This window comes from Procambarus clarkii, chromosome 38, assembly GCF_040958095.1.
Source record: "Procambarus clarkii isolate CNS0578487 chromosome 38, FALCON_Pclarkii_2.0, whole genome shotgun sequence".
Classification (NCBI taxonomy): Eukaryota; Metazoa; Arthropoda; class Malacostraca; order Decapoda; family Cambaridae; genus Procambarus; species Procambarus clarkii.
The window spans coordinates 42233918-42258930 of record NC_091187.1 but is presented as its reverse complement, the minus strand read 5'-3'; the positions used below and the strand labels follow the sequence as shown (position 1 = coordinate 42258930).

Sequence of the window (25013 nt, the reverse complement as noted above, 5' to 3'; positions counted from 1 at the left end):
ATGTCCACATCTCCTAGTCAGTCATTTATCTGTTTTCTTCTTCACTGCCCATAATCTTAAATTGTTCATCATATCCAACCAGCTATTTTACATATGTGTTATCACCTCTATATTTCTTAGACCTTCTGGTTAGGTCAGGCTTGCTGAATAACTCTCAAGGGAGGAGACTCGTTTCTTCTGTAGGCTGAGATCATAACAATATATATATATATATATGTGTGTGTGTGTGTGTGTGTGTGTGTGTGTGTGTGTGTGTGTGTGTGTGTGTGTGTGTGTATCACGAAAATAAACACATGATTAAAAATGTGACAATGTCAGACCACGGAGGAAAAATGAAACAGGAATTTCCTTAAGTATTTTCGAATATTAATACATCTTCACTCATACATCAATACATTTGCACTCCTTCTGAAGATGTATTAATATACGAAAGTACTAAAGGAAATTCCTGTTTCATTTTTCCTCCGTGGTCTGACATTGTCATATATATATATATATATATATATATATATATATATATATATATATATATATATATATATATATATATATATATATATATATATATATATATATATAAATATATATATATATATATATATATATATATATATAAATATATATATATATATATATATATATATATATATATATATATATATATATATATATATATATATATATATATATATATATGACAATGTCAGACCACGGAGGAAAAATGAAACAGGAATTTCCTTAAGTACTTTCGTATATTAATACATCTTCAGAAGGAGTGCAAATGTATTGATGTATGAGTGAAGATGTATTAATATTTGAAAATACTTGAGGAAATTCCTGTTTCATTTTTCCTCCGTGGTCTGACATTGTCACATTTTTAATCATGTGTTTATTTTCGTGATACACAGGTCCTAGTCAATAACGGTTTCTCCAATGGTTTCGTCAAAGACATCATAAGAAGGAAAGTGAAAAGCCACGCAACCTCTGAAGAGACAACTAACACAACACCTATACCCCCTATTAGACTATTTTACAGGAACTTCTTTTCCACAGCTCATAAAACGGAGGAAAGGGTCCTGAAAGATATTGTTAATAGAAACGTTATCCCTACCGACAAAAATCAGAGGATACAACTGACGATTTACTATAAAACCAGAAAAACGGCCAGCCTACTCATGAGAAACTCTTCAGACACAAAACAGAACGCTTTAAAAGAGACTAACGTCGTCTATGCCTTCAAATGCCCTCTTGGGGACTGTAAGCTCCAGAAAACCCAGTATATAGGCAAGACAACAACATCTCTTTCTAGGCGTTTAACGATGCATAAGCAACAGGGCTCCATTAAGGAACATATAATCTCTTCCCACAACCAAACCATCGCCAGAGAAATCCTAGTAAACAACACAGAAATCATCGATAGATACAGCGATAGCAGGCGGCTTGACGTTTGCGAGGCACTACACATCAAGAAGTCAACACCAGCAATCAACAGCCAATTATTGCACAACTATATTCTACCCACCTCAAGACTCCGCTCCAATATAGAAGCATCAAGAAATATGGACCAATATAGGCCTTCTACAAACACTTCTATTCAATATCCATTGTTTCGTGTTCTGTCTTGTGTTGATGAAATTAATACCCTATTAATACCACTTCTTGTTCTGTCTTGTGTTGATGAAATTAATACCCTATTAATGCCACATCTTGTTCTGTCTTGTGATAATGCCACATCACCCCTTCCACCTCACTCAAATGTAGATATAAAATCGGAGATGCGTAAGTTCTATTCAGTTGTGTATTTGTGAACTAAAGTCTTTGAAAATGTAATAAGTTTTACGAAACGCGCTCGTGTCGCGTCAGACTAGAAATAAAAATGAATTTTGGAGAATTGATTTTTGATTTACCTCCAACAGTGAAAAGAAATGTACAAAAGATTGAGAAAATTCGTGTTAGAATTATTAATCTTACTTTTTCGGTCATATTTAATAATATATGTCTACAGGAAAGACTGCTACCAAAATATATATATATATATATATATATATATATATATATATATATATATATATATATATATATATATATATATATATATATTGAACCATGGGTCGTGCGTTTTAATATTAGTATATTTTGGTAGCAGTCTTTCCTGTAGACATATATTATTATATATGACCGAAAAAGTAAGATTAATAATTCTAACACGAATTTTCTCTATCTTTCTTACATTTTTTTTCACTGTTGATGGTAATTCTCCAAAATTCCTTTTTATTTCTAGTCTATAATAAAAATGAATTTTGGAGAATTCGGAAAACTGGTACGCCTTTAACCCACTGCACCACAGCTCAGACCCTTATAAGAGATGGTAATTTCGGAGTATTTCACCTCCAAATTTCGAAGGTATTTCCCACTGCACCACTGCTGTGGTGCAATGGGTTAAAGGCGTACCAGTTATGCCAGTTGCTGTAAGGCTTCTGTGCTGGCTAGGGTTCGAATCTCCTGGTGGGAAAGTGTTCTAAGGTTGTATAATCTCTCTTGCGTGTTTTGGCAAGTTGTGCATATATATATATATATATATATATATATATATATATATATATATATATATATATATATATATATATATATATATATATATATTTATATGCGAACAAGCCTGAATGGTCCCCAGGACTATATGCGAATGAAAACTCACACCCCAGAAGTGACTCGAACCCATACTCCCAGAAGCAACGCAACTGGTAACTACAGGGCGCCTTAATCCGCTTGACCATCACGGCCGTCAAAAGGAAGTGATAGCCGAGGCTATTTGAGCCACTTCCCCGACGGCAACTCGGATGGTAATCTTGGGCATAGCATTTCACCAAATCACCTCATTCTTTGGGGCACACGTGAGGAACACAAATGCGAACAAGCCTGAATGGTCCCCAGGACTATATGCGAATGAAAACTCACACCCCAGAAGTGACTCGAACCCATACTCCCAGAAGCAACGCAACTGGTAACTACAGGGCGCCTTAATCCGCTTGACCATCACGGCCGTCAAAAGGAAGTGATAGCCGAGGCTATTTGAGCCACTTCCCCGACGGCAACTCGGATGGTAATCTTGGGCATAGCATTTCACCAAATCACCTCATTCTTTGGGGCACACGTGAGGAACACAAATGCGAACAAGCCTGAATGGTCCCCAGGACTATATGCGAATGAAAACTCACACCCCAGAAGTGACTCGAACCCATACTCCCAGAAGCAACGAAACTGGTAACTACAGGGCGCCTTAATCCGCTTGACCATCACGGCCGTCAAAAGGAAGTGATAGCCGAGGCTATTTGAGCCACTTCCCCGACGGCAACTCGGATGGTAATCTTGGGCATAGCATTTCACCAAATCACCTCATTCTTTGGGGCACACGTGAGGAACACAAATGCGAACAAGCCTGAATGGTCCCCAGGACTATATGCGAATGAAAACTCACACCCCAGAAGTGACTCGAACCCATACTCCCAGAAGCAACGCAACTGGTAACTACAGGGCGCCTTAATCCGCTTGACCATCAAGGCTTGTTCGCATTTGTGTTCCTCACGTGTGCCCCAAAGAATGAGGTGATTTGGTGAAATGCTATGCCCAAGATTACCATCCGAGTTGCCGTCGGGGTAGTGGCTCAAATAGCCTCGGCTATCACTTCCTTTTGACGGCCGTGATGGTCAAGCGGATTAAGGCGCCCTGTAGTTACCAGTTGCGTTGCTTCTGGGAGTATGGGTTCGAGTCACTTCTGGGGGTGTGAGTTTTCATTCGCATATAGTCCTGGGGACCATCCAGGCTTGTTCGCATTTGTGTTCCTCACGTGTGCCCCAAAGAATGAGGTGATTTGGTGAAATGCTATGCCCAAGATTACCATCCGAGTTGCCGTCGGGGAAGTGGCTCAAATAGCCTCGGCTATCACTTCCTTTTGACGGCCGTGATGGTCAAGCGGATTAAGGCGCCCTGTAGTTACCAGTTGCGTTGCTTCTGGGAGTATGGGTTCGAGTCACTTCTGGGGTGTGAGTTTTCATTCGCATATAGTCCTGGGGACCATTCAGGCTTGTTCGCATTTGTGTTCCTCACGTGTGCCCCAAAGAATGAGGTGATTTGGTGAAATGCTATGCCCAAGATTACCATCCGAGTTGCCGTCGGGGAAGTGGCTCAAATAGCCTCGGCTATCACTTCCTTTTGACGGCCGTGATGGTCAAGCGGATTAAGGCGCCCTGTAGTTACCAGTTGCGTTGCTTCTGGGAGTATGGGTTCGAGTCACTTCTGGGGTGTGAGTTTTCATTCATATATATTTATATATATATATATATATATATTTATATATATATATATATATATATATATATATATATATATATATATATATATATATATATATATATATATATATATATATATATATATATATATATATATATATATATATATATATATATATTGGTGTATACTGGCAGCAGGTTTTCTTTCAAACATGTTTTATTGAATATGACCGCATATTCTGTGTTTATTATTTTCTGGTTTAGGCCTTCTATTCCTCAAACTATTTTCTTAGCATCAGGGCTTAATTGAAATAGGAGTTCTCCAAAACTCATTTTCGTACTTTTGAGGTGAAGAAAAGAAGTGATTTACTATAGAGTGTATTACACTTATTTATATAATATGCACAACGTTTCGAACCTCCATGGTTCATTCTCAAGTGAACAGATCTTACAATACTAGTTGATTTTATACCCGCACTGGGTCAGGTGATAATACAATAAAGGTGAAAACATGGGGGGAAACATAAGGGATAAATGTGAGGTGAAACATAGAGGCTGCAGAAGGCTTATTGGCCCATACGAGGCAGCTCCTATCTAAACACAAAGATTAATCCAGTGTAATTGGCCTATTATGTTGGACATTGTCTTCTGTGTTGGCATCGATATGTTCTTGTCTTGTCCTTACTCTCATGGTGGGTAGAGTAAATAGTTCCGTGATTTGGGTGTTCATGGTAGGTCGCTCTATTCTTATTTGAATTGCCTCAAGAATTTGTAATCTTCTTGCATCTTGGGTTTTGTCTATTATGCAGGTATCCTTGTTCAACATTTCTCTGGTTAGAGTAATGTCAAGGGCTTGTCTCATGTGATTCCTGGGGGCACCGGATTGAAGATGGCATGTCAAACGCCTCGTCAGCTTGGTCGACGTCATACCTATGTACTTACATTGAAGGTTACATCCTTCGTGGGGCCAAGTGTACATGTATACAACGCTTGACTGCTGTAGAGGGTTCTACGTCGGCTTCGGGCTGTTTTTGATAAGGAGTTCGGAAGTCTTCTTGGTTTTGTAGAATATTATCAGGTTTTTGTTTTGATTCGGAGTAGTGCTTTTTACTCCTTTACGGATTATTTCTTTCAAAATAAAATAAAGAAATAAAGAAATAATCCGTAAAGGAGTAAAAAGCACTACTCCGAATCAAAACATAAACCTAATAATATTCTACAAAACCAAGAAGACTTCCGAACTCCTTATAAAAAACAGCCTTCTTTTTTTCGATTAGGTAAATCGGGCCTTGCATAGTAGGCTGAGAAGTGCGTTCTGGCTACTAGGTACGACATATATATATATATATATATATATATATATATATATATATATATATATATATATATATATATATATATATATATATATATATATATATATATATATATAACTTGTGTGTATATATACCCCTCCCCCCCCCCCCTTACATCTAATTAGTTAAAAAAATCTATAATATTTTAAGTTTTACTCAAGATGGTTTGTGTAATAGTGGCGTCATTAGTAGCAGTATGTGTAACTCCTGTCCCTTCAATTGTACATTACTCTTACGTTCTTTGTACACACACATTATTTTGAATAAACATTATTATTATTATTATTATTATTATTCTATAGGATAATGTTCTCACCCCAACAATGCCATAGGCATATAATTCACCCTAACAATTCCATAGACCTGTGTCCACAACCCAAGAATTGTATAGGCCTATGTAAGACAATGGTTGAACAGAAAGTACTCCAGTACTTACGGAGGATGATGAGAGTGCGAGGAACAAGGTGGTCAGGTGGAGCCAGTGACTCCTTCCTTCAACAGTTTTGTCTCTCCCTCGTGGTATATCCTCAATGTCTTCAGTGGTGTGGCCTCACCACACACTTACACTGCCATAAGTGTCCTGAGAGTACTGTGGGAGGGACAATTTGGCGGGTATTGTGGACACAGGTGACCGTCTCTAAGACAGTGAGGAGCATCAGTGTTATCTTCTTCATGATGGTAGCTGCAGTTCTTCTTATCAGAGTTGTTATCTTGTTGTTGGTGATTAAGTGGCGACATTGCTATCAGTTGAGGAGCGGCAGTGTTATCTTCTTCTTGATGGTAGCTGCAGTTCTTCTTATCAGAGTTGTTATCTTGTTGGTAGTGATTGCGCGGCGACATTGTTATCAGTTGAGGAGCGGCAGTGTTATCACACGAGTCGTCGTCTACACCTCGTGTAGCAGCTTGCTGTTGTTGTGATGACGTCACTCGCTCGCTTGCCCGCCATCTTGCTCCGGACATTTTCTTTGGTTACTGATCTCTGCCGAAACTGACTTTTTAATTGTCTTTATTTATATACACAGGAGTTTGTTTATTTATTTATATATATACAAGAAGGTACAAAGGGTTTATGGGAGAACATAGCATTGATGTTTTTACATTCTTGTAAAGCCACTAGCACACATAGCGTCTCAGGCAGGTCCTTAATCTAACAGATAATTTTAAGTAGGTAAATTGTAGCTAAATTGAGAAAAGTTAATAGTTACATTGTAAGGAAATTTGAAGAAAATTAGTAGGTACATTGACCTACTGTTATTGTTAGGTATATTGTAGCATAATTTGAGGATTATTGTTAGGTACATTGTAGTAAAATTTGCGTTCAACCTAACAACCATGATAAGATGATGACAAGATACAACGGTGAAGTTATATGGCTTAGACACATATTTTGGGGCAGCACAAGATACAACGGTGAAGTTATATGGCTTAGACACATATTTTGGGGCAGCACAAGATACAACGGTGAAGTTATATGGCTTAGACACATATTTTGGGGCAGCACAAGATACAACGGTGAAGTTATATGGCTTAGACACATATTTTGGGGCAGCACAAGATACAACGGTGAAGTTATATGGCTTAGACACATATTTTGGGGCAGCACAAGATACAGTGCGAGTGTGAAGCACTAGGTAGGAAACTATGAAGATGAAATTAGGTACTTTTTGGTGGTACTTTTGACTAAGCGGTAGGATGGACAGTTTTTTAATTCATTAGGGAGTGAGTTCATAGACTATGTCCCTTTATTTGCGTAGAGTGTTTATACAGAGTTAGTTTGACTCTGGAGATATCAAAGAGTCAAATTTATTTCTGGTATGGTGATAGTGAGTTCTATAACATCTGTCAAAGAAAAGTTTCAGATCAGAGTCTCCGTGTGATGAATGGGGGGGGGGTGTATGGCTTAGGATAGGGGGGGGGTCTGTGTAGCATGTGTGCAGATGTGTATATTGAGGTGCAAGTAAAGGTGTATGTTAAAGTGTATGTATTGGGAGCGTAGAGTTGTACAGGTGCATCCACATCCGCCACCAGGATAATGTTAATAAAACGAGACTAAAACCAGTGCACTAAAACAGAAGTGTTAAACAAACAGGGAAAAAGGAGGAATCCCCTCCTCCATTATAAACCTTGACCCAAATGTCACAGAAACAAGGTTATCGCGAATAACCGAACTCAATTACGGGCTCACCATAGCCTGTGCTACATGGACACTTCGTTCTGAGCAGCTAAATCTGAAACAACAACAAATTTCCTTATTATTTATGGGTTATTCATGCCCGTGCCACCTCTTGGGTGGCTTAATCTTCATCAATCAATCCCTTATTATGATGGTCTCAGAACAATGCTGGGAGCACCTATATGGACGCCTCGAGAGAATCTAAGAATGGAAACCAACTTACCAGCCTTAGAAAACAGGATCAAACAAAGGATAGCCGCCATAACAGCAAAACTTGTTGGAACCCCCACCAGACTGTCAATGAAAGACAGCATACACAGATCGCTTCAGAGAAACCTTCAATATAGAACAAGTGCATGGACGGATAATCTGGTCAAGATTCTAGAGAAAGTGGACTTGAAATGGACCATTAAATACCAAGGAGAAGGTAGACCATATCAACACTTTCGGCAGCCTCCACCATGGGAATAATCGAGTCTAAATATCATCATTGAAGGATTACCAGTTACAAAATGAGCATGTGACTAGCAGAGGCTCAAAGCAGCCATAGAACGACAAATGGAAACCATCTCAAGACCCACAACGACTCACATCTTCACAGACGGATCAGTTGATCAAGAAAGAGGTTCTGCTGGGGCAGCAGTTTACACTAACAACCATGAAGCTTACTGGAGCATGAATAGTGGGTGTTCAACATTACAAACAGAATTATATGCCCTGAAGAAAGCCATAAACTATACAATTGAGAATAAGTTACATGATGTCATCATTCATGCCGACTCTAAATCTTCGCTCCAAGCATTGTTATCCAGTCAGCACAGAGATAATATTCAACTCTTCACAGAAATCCAACATATAGGAAAAGAAGCCCATAGTCTAGGGCTGTCAATCACCCTAAATTGGATACCAAGTCAAATTGGCATAGATGGTAATGAAAAGACAGACTCACTAGCAAAAACTGCCACTGCTCTACCTGTTGTACAGGTTCAAATACCTCCAAGTTTTTCCACAGATTAAGGAGCAAATCAAGAAGAAAATACTCCCAACTATCAAAAGTTGCCACAGAGCCAAAGTAGCGGAAGGAAGATCCACTGTGATATAGTACGAGCAAGCCACTGGGTACTACTCTTTCAAGCCTGGCAAAAAGATATCCAGAGACATTGCAGTAGCCATACACAGACTCAGACTTGGTTACAAGTGCTGCTGGGAGGTAATAAACCCAATAGTTAACGAGTGTCATATCTGTGGAACAGAAGCAGAGGCGCCACTATTGCACTACTTACTGGAATGTGAAGCTACTGAAGCCCTGCACATCAAACTCAACATTAATCCAACGACAGCAGCTGCATTAGATGCACATTCCACCGCGACTACAATGATTAGAAAAGCCGTTGAGGAATGGGACTCATTAGTGAGCATTCTGCATCTACATCCGCCACCAAGATAATGTTAATAAAACAAGACTAAAACCAGTGTACTAAAAACAGAAGCGAGAAAGAAACAGGGAAAAAGAAGGAATCCCAACCTCCATTTAACACGTTGACCCATATATCACAGTAACAAGGTCATCGCGAATAACCGAACTCAATTACGGGCTCACCATAGCCCGTGCTACATGGATATGTCGTTCTGCGTAGCTAAGTCTAAAACAACAAACAAGAACAACAAGTGTCAACACAAGACAGAACACGAAACAATGGGAATATATTGGATAAGATTATATTTAGGAAAGACATTGGGTAAATATTGGTTCAGTAACAGGGTTGTTGATTTGTGGAACCAATTACCGGATAACTTGGTGAAGGTTGGGTCCCTAAATTGTTTCAAATGTGGGTTCGACATGTATATGAGTGGGATTCGGTGGTTATAGATAGGCGCTGCCTCGTATGGGCAAATATGCCTTCCGCAGTTATCTTTATTCTTATGTTCTTAAGTAACATGTGAGCCATAAACACTCACCACCACGTTACTGTAAGTAACATGTGAGTCATAAACACTCACCACCACGTTACTGTAAGTAACATGTGAGCCATAAACACTCACCACCACGTTACTGTAAGCAACATGTGAGTCATAAACACTCACCACCACGTTACTGTAAGTAACATGTGAGTCATAAACACTCACCCACCACGTTACTGTAAGTAACATGTGAGTCATAAACACTCACCACCACGTTACTGTAAGTAACATGTGAGCCATAAACACTCACCCACCACGTTACTGTAAGTAACATGTGAGTCATAAACACTCATCCAACATTATACTTCTAACAACAAATGGTATTTGTAGAGACTGAAAGATGTAGCTGTGGACTTGAGCCTCCCATTAACTCTTCGACTCAAAACTGAAAAAGTAGGAGTTGTCAAAGGAATGGAAGACAGTCAATGTACCAGAATGAAAGGACACCGGAGCCACTAAACTACACAGTAGCTTCATTATTGACCATTCTCAGTTAGGCGCTAGAGAAGCTTGCAAGGAAACGTCCCCTGGAACACTTAAGAAAATGAAGATTTCTCATAAAGCATCATCTTGGATTCAGTTAAGGCAGATAATGACCTACGAATTTAAAAGTGTAATGTTTAAATAAAGATTATAAAACTAAGGGAAGAAGGGGTTAGGTCTTCGCACTTTTGTTGATTATCAGTTGGGAGATTTTTCTTTGTTTCCTTCCTTAGAAGGATTTGAACATTAATACAAATGTCCTCAGTCAGTAAGGACTGCACAAGCCAGCATATTAAATGTAAGGGCAGCTCATACATTAACGCTGAAAATAGATAGGCGAGGACAAACGCCAGGGTTCTAACAATGGGAATCCTAATCCACTAGATCGTTAAGCGCCTCGACTGCCAGTGCAATAATAAGGGTAGCTCTCCAGTGCTCAATCCAAATTTGATTTGATGTGTGCGACTATGAATCAGCTTCGAATCCAAAAGCCTTCATTGAAGATCTCAAGAACAGTTGAACATGTTACAGAATATGTGTGGCAATAATATTGGAAGGTATTGACAGAAAGACAGATTCTTTGGCAACAATAACAAAACTATTCATAAAGAACTAAATCTAATACAAAAAAATCAATCTTGACATTACTTTAATGTCCTTAAGTGACACGTTAAAGTAAGCTAATCAACAGCCTAGTTTAGCACTCCTGTCTATGCCTCTCTCAAGTATAACAGCAGATTCCTCTCTGTTGTCACTTAGGCTGATAAATGAACTAACTGAACAATGGATCCACTCAGTGGATCCCGCAGGTCACTTGGGAGTGACCAAGACCTTAAGCCGGATTTGGGAACATTTTTATTGGCCGGGCATGGACGTGGATGTAAGGAGAGTCTGCAAGACATGCTTACCGTGCCAAAGGGCGGAAAAGAACGTCCCTGCCATCCCGAAAGCACCTTTAGTTCCAGTTACTGCGTTTGGCCAGGTGTTCGAACGCCTAATAATCGACGTTGTGGGACCCTTACCTAGAACAAAAAGAGGAAATAGTTACTTGCTGACCATCATGTGTGCTTTGATGCGACTTTCGGAAGCGATCCCAGTGCGGAAGGCGACATCGAGATGCGATATGGGACACCTTCAGCGATTCTTCTCTTGGGTACGAGTACCCAAGGAAATTCAGTCCGATTGCTGAAACGTTTTCCAAACGAAGTGGTTTAGGCAGGCTATTGCATGCTGGGGAATAACACAACTACGATCATCACCTAACAGACCTCAGTCGCAAGGAGCGATTGAGAGGTTCCACTCCACCCTGAAAGCCGTTTTGCGACTGTATTGTGCGGAACAGGTAGCAGAGTGGGATGAAGCTCTCTGTCCAGCCCTGTTTGCGCTCAGAGATGCTGTGGTAGAGTCTCTGGGATTCTCTCCGTTCCAACTAGTGTTTGGACACGAAGTAAGAAGTCCGTTGTTGATATTAAAGGAGCAGTTGACGTCAAGGGAGACATTAATGACCATGGAAGAGTATGTGCGGAAATTCCCGGAACGGTTGAAAACGGCGAAGAAGCTGGCTGCTGAGCACCTGAATACAGCTCAAGAGAAGATGTCGATTTGGTACGACAAGAATGTTGTCCCGAGGGAGTTCGCGGTGGGAGCCAGAGTGATGATGCTGCTACCAGAGAGAGGTAGAATGACGGAATCACGCTTTGGTGGTCCATAATCGGTCGTCAGGCGAGTAGGTCCTATAAACTACGAAATCAGCAAGCCGAATCGCCCCCCACAAGACACAAGAGTAGTAGGGTGTAAGCGCCACAGAACATTTTTTTTTTTTGGGCGGAGGACCCCTGTGGAATGTAAGCGCCACAGAACATTTTTTTTTTGGGGGGAAAAAATGTTCTGTAGCGCTTTAGGGTTTTCAGGTGAATTTGAGGAGTCACAGATTTTGGATTAAGGATTTCTTATGAGCAAGTAATTTCTGAGATCTTAGAAGTTTGTTAAAAAGTTCTTATAATGAAAATAAGTAGGAAAATCTTAAAGAAAAGTTTAGAAAAAATCGTGTTTGTGTCACAGCATTTCCAGGTGAACTCTACGGACATAGTTTGCCTGTTTTCAACTTCTGGAAATTCGTGTGTAGCGCTTCGGGGGTTTCAGGTGAATTTTGAAATTCGTGTGTAGCGCTTTTGGGTTTTCAGGCGAATTTGGGGAGTCACAGATTTGGAATTAAGGAATTCTTATGAGGAAAATAATTTCTGAGATTTTAGAAGTTTGTTCAAAGTTGTTATTACAAAAATAATGTCATACGAGTTTGTTAAAAAGTTCTTTTGGGGGAATTTTTTTCAGAGTTCCTACCGATAATAAAACAGATATTTAGGCTGTATATGTTTAAGTTTGATTCTTACTTAGAAACTTGTATATTACTATATATATCTAATTCATTTCCCTGCCATCCCCCCTCCCTCACCTTTCCCTCCCCCTGCATCTCCCACTCATATACCTCACATCACCTCCCTCCCCCCTTACCTCGCAATCTCTCGCATCACCTTTATTTACCTTAGGCCCTGCCAGCCAGACACGGCCTTCAGGTCACCTCGGTAATCGAATCTTATCTTCTCCATAATAATATCTGGACCGTCCCTCTCTCTCTCCTCCTATTTCCTTACAACTATTTTCAGAGTTTCAAATAATCATAGAAGTTTATTTATATGTTTATGACCGAATTTGTAAAAAGGACCATTTTCAGAGAATATTGTCTTAGATGTTTTGTTAAAGAAAACAGCCAACTTAGCCATAACATTTAGTTTTATATCCATTTACGGCTATTTCATCTGTAAAGACCAAAATTGAACAGAGCCCAGTTTTAAGCTCATATTTCATCAGAGTCCAGTTTATACCGAAAATTCGCCAGAGTCTACTTTGAGAGCAAAATTAGTCAGAGACAGTTTTAGCTCATATTTCATCAGAGTCCTGTAATCTGCGAAAATTTGACAGAGTCCATTTTATACCCAATTTTCGTCAGAGTCTACTTTGTGAGCAAAATTAGTCAGAGACAGTATTTAGCTCATATTTCATCAGAGTCCAATTATCAACAGAAATTCGCCAGAGTCTACTTTGAGATCAAAATTAGTCAGAGACAGTTTTAGCTCATATTTCATCAGAGACCATTTTATACCTAAAAATGAACAGAGTCCACTTTGTGAGCAAAATTAGTCAGAGACAGTTTTTAGCTCATATTTCATCAGAGTCCAGTTTATGCTCAAATTCGCCAGAGTCTACTTTGAGAGCAAAATTCGTCAGAGACAGTTTTAAGCTCATATTTCATCAGAGTCCAATTTATACCTAAAAATGATCAGAGTCTACTTTGAGAGCAAAATTAGTCAGAGACAGTTTTAAGCTCATATTTCATCAGAGTCCAATTATCAACAGAAATTCGCCAGAGTCTACTTTGAGAGCAAATTTCATCAGTGTCCTGTAATCTGTGAAAATGTGACAGAGTCCAGTTCTTGATCGAAATTCATCAGAGTCCAGTTTTCTAGCAAAATTCGCCAGAGTCTACTTTGTGCCAAAATATTCAGAGTCCAGTTCATGATCGAAATTAATCAGAGTCTAATTAAAGACCCAAATTTGGCAGAGACCACATTTTCGCTACTATCAGTCCAATCCCCCTGAAATTTTAAACAGTCATATTTCAGACGTAGTAAATAAGATCAAGTCAGTTACAGAGCTCCAGCTCTTGTCCCCCTGTATTTGCATATTTTCTCTATATTCAGCTGTGTTCTTCACTTTTTGTCCGTGTTTTCTGTGTTCATTCCATGTTCTACAAATGTTCACAGTCCCATTCAGTTCATATTTTCACAAGTATCTCCATTTTTTCTATAATCTTTCTCTTAGTATCATTACTTTCTCTACAAATTCTAGTCATATTTTCTATGTTTTCATGTTCATCACATGTTCTCTTTACAACTTTTATACTCAATATTCATGCTAACTTCCATATTTTTGTGTTCTTTGTCAATATTCATGTTCCTCTACAAGTTCATGTTCATGTTCCTCACAAGATCACTTCGTTTTTCACCTTTACTTACATGTTTTCTACATTCTTTGTCATATTCTCCATGTTCTTCACAAGTCCATTGTTCATTCTTTGTAATCCCTATTCTCCTTATCATGTTTTCATGTTCTCTGTAAGTTCATATTCCCAGCATGTTCACTGTATTCATCAACTTTTCTTACATATGTTCGTTGCCATGTTCCCCCATATGTTCTCTGGGTTTTTCCCCTTACATTTTATTTAACGTTCCTTAACTAAAAATTTTTCGCCAACCAACTAAAAAACATAGTCACTTTCGTCATTTCTCAACTAAACTTATTATCCAGTCAACTAAAAATAGTCAGAAATAGCCTCGTTCAACACTGTTCTTAACTAAAACAACCTTTCTCTTAGCTGAAAATTGTCAAAGGAAACTTCTTTCAGCACTTTCTTAACAGCCGCTATGTTTCATCAAGTAAGAAAAATTGTCAAAGGAATCTTTCCAGCACTGTTCTTAACTAAACTTATTCCCCAGTCATCAGAAAATAGCCGTGTTTTTCATGTTTCATTGTCATTTCATAACTAAAATTATCCATCAATCAACAGAAAAAGCCATGTTCATCATGTTTTGTCTTTTTGCTTAACTAAAATTATGTTTTGTCAAGTAAGAAAAAATAACCAAAGATATCTTTCATCGCTGTTCTTAACTGATATTATACTTTGGGGAGCACAAAAATAGTCTCCCTCGTCATGTTTTGTCTTTTTCCTTAACTAAAGTATTCATCAGTCAACTAAAAAATAGTTACTTCATCATGTTTCCTTGTCATTTCTTAACTGAAATATCACTTCTCTCATTTAAAATAGTCATGTGTAGCCTTCTTTCCAACACTGTTTTTAACTAAAGTAACCTTTCACTTCGCTAGAATAGTCATATTCATCGTTGTTCCTAACTAAAATTGTATGTCGTTAAGTAAGAAATATAGTCAAAGACACTCTTCGAGACAACAAGGACTTACTCAAAGACATCAAAGTTGCACTCAAAGACATCCTTTGAGACATCAAAGACATCCTTTAAGACTTCAATGGGACTCTTCGAGATATCAAAAGACACTCTCAAACACTCAAATTTACTTGCATCCTCAAAGTTAATCTCGGAGGCACAAAAGTTATTCTGAGCTATCAAAGTTAATCTCAAACATCTCCGTTCATAAAAGTTATTCTCTAAGAGCTATCAAAAGTTATTCTCAGTCATCAAAAGTTATTCCAAGAGACGTCAAAGTTAATCCAAGACATCATCTTTCATCAAAGATATTCTCTCTAAGCCATCAATGTTCTTCTCTAAGACAAAAGTTATTCTCTATGTCATCAAAAAGTTATTCTCTGAGCTAACAAAATACTACTCATGTTCTCAAAGACATTCTCCAATTCATCAATGTTGTTTCAAAGACATCAAAGTTAATCTCGAAGTCATCAAAGATATTCCAAGACAACAAAAGTTATTCCAAGACAACAAAAGTCATTCTCAGAGCTATCAAAATTATTCTCGGAGTCATCAAAAGGTATTCTCTAACTCACTTTTGGTCATTAAAGTTAATTTCTATGTTATAAAAGTTTGTCTCAGAGACATCTAAAGTTAATCTTAGAGTTATCAAATGTAATCTCTAACTCACTCTCGTTCATCAAAGTTGTTTCAAAGACATCAAAGTTAATCTCAGAGTTATCCAAAGATATTCTCATGTCCACAAAGTTAATCCAAGAGACGTCAAAGTTAATCTCAGACATCTTCGTTCATAAAAGTTATTCTCAGAGACATCTAAAGTTATTCTTTAAGACAACAAAGTCTTTCTCAGAGTCATCAAAGTTTTTCTCAGAGTCACCTTTGTTATTCAAAGAAGCCTTCTGAGACATCCTCGTTCAACAAAAACTGTCCTCAGAGCCATCAAAAAGTTAAATACAGTCGTCAAAGTTATTCTCTAAGTATCTTTTCGTTCATCAGAGAAGCTTTCTAAGACATCTTTGTTCATCAAACTTGTTTTCAAAGTCATCAAAAGTTAATCTAAGACATCTTTTTTCATCAAAGTTATTTTCAGAGACATCTAAAGTTATTATGTAAGACATAAAAGTTATTCTCAGAGACATCAAATGTTATTCTCGAAGTCATCAAAGATATTTTCAGAGACATCTAAAGTTAATTTCTATGTTATAAAAGTTATTCTCAGAGACATCTAAAGTTAATCTTGGTCATCAAAGTTGTTCTCTAAACATCAATGTTGTTCTCCAAGACATCAAAGATGTTCTCAAAATCATAAAAGTTATTCCCAGAGCTATCAAGGTTATTCTCAAAGTCATCAAAGTTATTCAAAGAGCTAACAAAAGTTATTCTCTAAGTAACCTTTCGTTCATCAGAGAAGCTTTCTAAGACATCTTCGTTCATCAATGTTGTTCTCTAAGACATCTTCAGGCATAAAATTTCTCTCCAAATGTAACTAGTTCAGCTTTTCATATCAAACTTACACTTCTGTTAAATATATTTTCTTAGACATTTTTACCTTTTAAACTGTTCTCTGAACTACACTGTTCAAACCTACGTAACCTATCCTCTCCACCCAATGTTACCTATCTTACCTAACTTAACCTGCATAACCTAACCTAACTTTACCTATGATACCTTACCTTACCTACCTTTCCTAACTTTACCTATCCTAACATAACTTACCTTACCTTCCCTATCTTACCTAACTTTACCTATCCTAACATAACTTACCTTACCTACCTTACCTAACTTAACCTGCTTAACCTTACCTTACTTTACCTTACCTTCCCTATCTTACCTACCTTACCTAACTTAACCTGCTTAACCTTACCTTACTTTACCTTACCTTCCCTATCTTACCTAACTTTACCTAACCTAACCTAACTTTACCTATGTTACCTTACCTTACCTTACCTTACCTATCTTACCTAACTTTACCTAACCTAACCTAACTTTACCTATGTTACCTTTACCTTACCTTACCTATCTTACCTAACCTAACTTTACCTATGTTACCTAACTTATTCTGCTTAACATAACTTACCTTACCTTCCCTATCTTACCTATCCTAACGTAACCTAACTTGCTTTACCTAACTTAATCTTACATTTCCAAACTGATGTATCCTAACTTATCTAGTCAAACCAGACATGATCTAACTTACATAAGTAATCCTTCTTGTCTTTTGTGTTTCGTCAATCATTGTCTCATATTCATTTACTCATTTCATTAGTTAATTTCTCAAATGGTCACTTATGCATTTCAAGTGCTATTTGTTAGAGATTGGATATTTAAGCATTTCAAAGAATTATAATTTCTCAAATGGACGTTTTTGCATTTCAAGTGCTATTTGTTAGAGATTGGATATTTAAGCATTTCAAAGAATTTTTGTTATATATGGGCATTTACTCATTTCAAGGGATAATTTCTCATATGGACGTTTTTGCATTTCAAGTGTTATTTGTTTAAGATTGGGTGTTTAACCATTTCAAAGGTTTTTGTTATATATGGGAACTTACTCGTTTCAAGGGCCAATTTCTCAAATGGTCATTTTTGCAGATCAAGGGTTATTTGTTAAAGTTCATCAAGTTGCTCATAAGTTGTATTTATTATGTTTGTTATCATATGTTCTTATTCCCCAACCCCTTAACCTAACCTCTTGTAATCGTAGTGTATTTGTTAGGTTCTATCATATGTTCTTATTCCCCAACCCTTTAACCTAACCTTTCAGATGTAGTTTATGGTGTTTTTGACGTATTTGTTGAATATATTATCCTTTTCCTAACCTTTCAGATGTAGTTTTGTTTCTCCTTTTTGTATATTTTTACCCAAACCTTCTTTCCTTCTTTACTTTGTTTTCACATATAAGTTCATTCTTTATCATAGTAATAATAAAAATTACAATAATAAAGAATCGGATCTACTAAGACTTGAAATTGAGAAACAAGAGCTTAAGGGAGTGAGAGCATGAAAGAAGAGCAAGGAGTAAGAGAGAGGGGGCGGAAGAAAATGGGACCAAGGAAGAGAGAATGAGAGAGAGTGTGGGCATGGGAGCACTAAGACTTGAATTGAGAAAAAGAAAAACTAAGTGAATGAGAGTGAGGGTGTGAGAATGGGAGCAATAAGACTTGAATTTGAGAAACAAGAGAGCATTTGAGCAAATGAGGGAGAGAGAGGGGGAGGAAGAGAGAGAATAAGGGAGAGAGATAGAAAAGGAGGGTTAGAAGGAGTAGGAGAATCAAAGTAAAGAAGGAAAGAAGGTTTGGGTAAAAATATACAAAAAGGAGAAACAAAACTACATCTGAAAGGTTAGGAAAAGGATAATATATTCAACAAATACGTCAAAAACACCATAAACTACATCTGAAAGGTTAGGTTAAAGGGTTGGGGAATAAGAACATATGATAGAACCTAACAAATACACTACGATTACAAGAGGTTAGGTTAAGGGGTTGGGGAATAAGAACATATGATAACAAACATAATAAATACAACTTATGAGCAACTTGATGAACTTTAACAAATAACCCTTGATCTGCAAAAATGACCATTTGAGAAATTGGCCCTTGAAACGAGTAAGTTCCCATATATAACAAAAACCTTTGAAATGGTTAAACACCCAATCTTAAACAAATAACACTTGAAATGCAAAAACGTCCATATGAGAAATTATCCCTTGAAATGAGTAAATGCCCATATATAACAAAAATTCTTTGAAATGCTTAAATATCCAATCTCTAACAAATAGCACTTGAAATGCAAAAACGTCCATTTGAGAAATTATAATTCTTTGAAATGCTTAAATATCCAATCTCTAACAAATAGCACTTGAAATGCATAAGTGACCATTTGAGAAATTAACTAAAGAAATGAGTAAATGAATATGAGACAATGATTGACGAAACACAAAAGACAAGAAGGATTACTTATGTAAGTTAGATCATGTCTGGTTTGACTAGATAAGTTAGGATACATCAGTTTGGAAATGTAAGATTAAGTTAGGTAAAGCAAGTTAGGTTACGTTAGGATAGGTAAGATAGGGAAGGTAAGGTAAGTTATGTTAAGCAGAATAAGTTAGGTAACATAGGTAAAGTTAGGTTAGGTTAGGTAAGATAGGTAAGGTAAGGTAAAGGTAACATAGGTAAAGTTAGGTTAGGTTAGGTAAAGTTAGGTAAGATAGGTAGGGTAAGGTAAGGTAAGGTAACATAGGTAAAGTTAGGTTAGGTTAGGTAAAGTTAGGTAAGATAGGGAAGGTAAGGTAAAGTAAGGTAAGGTTAAGCAGGTTAAGTTAGGTAAGGTAGGTAAGATAGGGAAGGTAAGGTAAAGTAAGGTAAGGTTAAGCAGGTTAAGTTAGGTAAGGTAGGTAAGGTAAGTTATGTTAGGATAGGTAAAGTTAGGTAAGATAGGGAAGGTAAGGTAAGTTATGTTAGGATAGGTAAAGTTAGGAAAGGTAGGTAAGGTAAGGTATCATAGGTAAAGTTAGGTTAGGTTATGCAGGTTAAGTTAGGTAAGATAGGTAACATTGGGTGGAGAGGATAGGTTACGTAGGTTTGAACAGTGTAGTTCAGAGAACAGTTTAAAAGGTAAAAATGTCTAAGAAAATATATTTAACAGAAGTGTAAGTTTGATATGAAAAGCTGAACTAGTTACATTTGGAGAGAAATTTTATGCCTGAAGATGTCTTAGAGAACAACATTGATGAACGAAGATGTCTTAGAAAGCTTCTCTGATGAACGAAAGGTTACTTAGAGAATAACTTTTGTTAGCTCTTTGAATAACTTTGATGACTTTGAGAATAACCTTGATAGCTCTGGGAATAACTTTTATGATTTTGAGAACATCTTTGATGTCTTGGAGAACAACATTGATGTTTAGAGAACAACTTTGATGACCAAGATTAACTTTAGATGTCTCTGAGAATAACTTTTATAACATAGAAATTAACTTTAGATGTCTCTGAAAATATCTTTGATGACTTCGAGAATAACATTTGATGTCTCTGAGAATAACTTTTATGTCTTACATAATAACTTTAGATGTCTCTGAAAATAACTTTGATGAAAAAAGATGTCTTAGATTAACTTTTGATGACTTTGAAAACAAGTTTGATGAACAAAGATGTCTTAGAAAGCTTCTCTGATGAACGAAAAGATACTTAGAGAATAACTTTGACGACTGTATTTAACTTTTTGATGGCTCTGAGGACAGTTTTTGTTGAACGAGGATGTCTCAGAAGGCTTCTTTGAATAACAAAGGTGACTCTGAGAAAAACTTTGATGACTCTGAGAAAAACTTTGATGACTCTGAGAAAGACTTTGTTGTCTTAAAGAATAACTTTAGATGTCTCTGAGAATAACTTTTATGAACGAAGATGTCTGAGATTAACTTTGACGTCTCTTGGATTAACTTTGTGGACATGAGAATATCTTTGGATAACTCTGAGATTAACTTTGATGTCTTTGAAACAACTTTGATGAACGAGAGTGAGTTAGAGATTACATTTGATAACTCTAAGATTAACTTTAGATGTCTCTGAGACAAACTTTTATAACATAGAAATTAACTTTAATGACCAAAAGTGAGTTAGAGAATACCTTTTGATGACTCCGAGAATAATTTTGATAGCTCTGAGAATGACTTTTGTTGTCTTGGAATAACTTTTGTTGTCTTGGAATATCTTTGATGACTTCGAGATTAACTTTGATGTCTTTGAAACAACATTGATGAATTGGAGAATGTCTTTGAGAACATGAGTAGTATTTTGTTAGCTCAGAGAATAACTTTTTGATGACATAGAGAATAACTTTTGTCTTAGAGAAGAACATTGATGGCTTAGAGAGAATATCTTTGATGAAAGATGATGTCTTGGATTAACTTTGACGTCTCTTGGAATAACTTTTGATGACTGAGAATAACTTTTGATAGCTCTTAGAGAATAACTTTTATGAACGGAGATGTTTGAGATTAACTTTGATAGCTCAGAATAACTTTTGTGCCTCCGAGATTAACTTTGAGGATGCAAGTAAATTTGAGTGTTTGAGAGTGTCTTTTGATATCTCGAAGAGTCCCATTGAAGTCTTAAAGGATGTCTTTGATGTCTCAAAGGATGTCTTTGAGTGCAACTTTGATGTCTTTGAGTAAGTCCTTGTTGTCTCGAAGAGTGTCTTTGACTATATTTCTTACTTAACGACATACAATTTTAGTTAGGAACAACGATGAATATGACTATTCTAGCGAAGTGAAAGGTTACTTTAGTTAAAAACAGTGTTGGAAAGAAGGCTACACATGACTATTTTAAATGAGAGAAGTGATATTTCAGTTAAGAAATGACAAGGAAACATGATGAAGTAACTATTTTTTAGTTGACTGATGAATACTTTAGTTAAGGAAAAAGACAAAACATGACGAGGGAGACTATTTTTGTGCTCCCCAAAGTATAATATCAGTTAAGAACAGCGATGAAAGATATCTTTGGTTATTTTTTCTTACTTGACAAAACATAATTTTAGTTAAGCAAAAAGACAAAACATGATGAACATGGCTTTTTCTGTTGATTGATGGATAATTTTAGTTATGAAATGACAATGAAACATGAAGAACACGGCTATTTTCTGATGACTGGGGAATAAGTTTAGTTAAGAACAGTGCTGGAAAGATTCCTTTGACAATTTTTCTTACTTGATGAAACATAGCGGCTGTTAAGAAAGTGCTGAAAGAAGTTTCCTTTGACAATTTTCAGCTAAGAGAAAGGTTGTTTTAGTTAAGAACAGTGTTGAACGAGGCTATTTCTGACTATTTTTAGTTGACTGGATAATAAGTTTAGTTGAGAAATGACGAAAGTGACTATGTTTTTTAGTTGGTTGGCGAAAGATTTTTAGTTAAGGAACGTTAAATAAAATGTAAGGGGAAAAACCCAGAGAACATATGGGGGAACATGGCAACGAACATATGTAAGAAAAGTTGATGAATACAGTGAACATGCTGGGAATATGAACTTACAGAGAACATGAAAACATGATAAGGAGAATAGGGATTACAAAGAATGAACAATGGACTTGTGAAGAACATGGAGAATATGACAAAGAATGTAGAAAACATGTAAGTAAAGGTGAAAAACGAAGTGATCTTGTGAGGAACATGAACATGAACTTGTAGAGGAACATGAATATTGACAAAGAACACAAAAATATGGAAGTTAGCATGAATATTGAGTATAAAAGTTGTAAAGAGAACATGTGATGAACATGAAAACATAGAAAATATGACTAGAATTTGTAGAGAAAGTAATGATACTAAGAGAAAGATTATAGAAAAAATGGAGATACTTGTGAAAATATGAACTGAATGGGACTGTGAACATTTGTAGAACATGGAATGAACACAGAAAACACGGACAAAAAGTGAAGAACACAGCTGAATATAGAGAAAATATGCAAATACAGGGGGACAAGAGCTGGAGCTCTGTAACTGACTTGATCTTATTTACTACGTCTGAAATATGACTGTTTAAAATTTCAGGGGGATTGGACTGATAGTAGCGAAAATGTGGTCTCTGCCAAATTTGGGTCTTTAATTAGACTCTGATTAATTTCGATCATGAACTGGACTCTGAATATTTTGGCACAAAGTAGACTCTGGCGAATTTTGCTAGAAAACTGGACTCTGATGAATTTCGATCAAGAACTGGACTCTGTCACATTTTCACAGATTACAGGACACTGATGAAATTTGCTCTCAAAGTAGACTCTGGCGAATTTCTGTTGATAATTGGACTCTGATGAAATATGAGCTTAAAACTGTCTCTGACTAATTTTGCTCTCAAAGTAGACTCTGATCATTTTTAGGTATAAATTGGACTCTGATGAAATATGAGCTTAAAACTGTCTCTGACGAATTTTGCTCTCAAAGTAGACTCTGGCGAATTTGAGCATAAACTGGACTCTGATGAAATATGAGCTAAAAACTGTCTCTGACTAATTTTGCTCACAAAGTGGACTCTGTTCATTTTTAGGTATAAAATGGTCTCTGATGAAATATGAGCTAAAACTGTCTCTGACTAATTTTGATCTCAAAGTAGACTCTGGCGAATTTCTGTTGATAATTGGACTCTGATGAAATATGAGCTAAATACTGTCTCTGACTAATTTTGCTCACAAAGTAGACTCTGACGAAAATTGGGTATAAAATGGACTCTGTCAAATTTTCGCAGATTACAGGACTCTGATGAAATATGAGCTAAAACTGTCTCTGACTAATTTTGCTCTCAAAGTAGACTCTGGCGAATTTTCGGTATAAACTGGACTCTGATGAAATATGAGCTTAAAACTGGGCTCTGTTCAATTTTGGTCTTTACAGATGAAATAGCCGTAAATGGATATAAAACTAAATGTTATGGCTAAGTTGGCTGTTTTCTTTAACAAAACATCTAAGACAATATTCTCTGAAAATGGTCCTTTTTACAAATTCGGTCATAAACATATAAATAAACTTCTATGATTATTTGAAACTCTGAAAATAGTTGTAAGGAAATAGGAGGAGAGAGAGAGGGACGGTCCAGATATTATTATGGAGAAGATAAGATTCGATTACCGAGGTGACCTGAAGGCCGTGTCTGGCTGGCAGGGCCTAAGGTAAATAAAGGTGATGCGAGAGATTGCGAGGTAAGGGGGGAGGGAGGTGATGTGAGGTATATGAGTGGGAGATGCAGGGGGAGGGAAAGGTGAGGGAGGGGGGATGGCAGGGAAATGAATTAGATATATATAGTAATATACAAGTTTCTAAGTAAGAATCAAACTTAAACATATACAGCCTAAATATCTGTTTTATTATCGGTAGGAACTCTGAAAAAAATTCCCCCAAAAGAACTTTTTAACAAACTCGTATGACATTATTTTTGTAATAACAACTTTGAACAAACTTCTAAAATCTCAGAAATTATTTTCCTCATAAGAATTCCTTAATTCCAAATCTGTGACTCCCCAAATTCGCCTGAAAACCCAAAAGCGCTACACACGAATTTCAAAATTCACCTGAAACCCCCGAAGCGCTACACACGAATTTCCAGAAGTTGAAAACAGGCAAACTATGTCCGTAGAGTTCACCTGGAAATGCTGTGACACAAACACGATTTTTTCTAAACTTTTCTTTAAGATTTTCCTACTTATTTTCATTATAAGAACTTTTTAACAAACTTCTAAGATCTCAGAAATTACTTGCTCATAAGAAATCCTTAATCCAAAATCTGTGACTCCTCAAATTCACCTGAAAACCCTAAAGCGCTACAGAACATTTTTTCCCCCCAAAAAAAAAATGTTCTGTGGCGCTTACATTCCACAGGGGTCCTCCGCCCAAAAAAAAAAAATGTTCTGTGGCGCTTACACCCTACTACTCACAAGTATGTCACATCAACTGTTTGAAGCCATACTTCCAAGAACAGGGGAGCACGAATTGGAAGAAAACGACACAGTCAGGAGAAGAGAAGATGGGTCTATGTATGGGAATGAACCAAGATTTGCCGACAGAGGAAGGAAAGTGGGCCAGTGCCGATGGTACGTGTCTTTCTAATACAGAGAGTTTGGTGCACCTGGAAGAGAAGCTACATCATCGGAACGATAGGCAGAGAGGAGACCTAGTGTCCCTAATAAGGAACAACGAGTCACTCTTCACAGCTGGTTCCCTGACGGCACAAGAGTTGTGG

At 36.9% G+C, this 25013-nt stretch overlaps 1 protein-coding gene across 1 annotated transcript in view; it reads right to left on the bottom strand.

Annotated features, from left to right (window-relative positions):
- The window catches only part of LOC123749382 (E3 ubiquitin-protein ligase TRIM32-like), a 125713-nt gene extending 119403 nt beyond the window's left edge, over nucleotides 1-6310 (bottom strand). Inside the window, exon 1 of the mRNA XM_069337631.1 lies at nucleotides 6084-6310. The gene's annotated coding sequence lies outside the window, so the exon portion shown is untranslated. The remainder of the gene's footprint in view (nucleotides 1-6083) is intronic.
- Between the last annotated feature and the right edge of the window lie 18703 nt (nucleotides 6311-25013).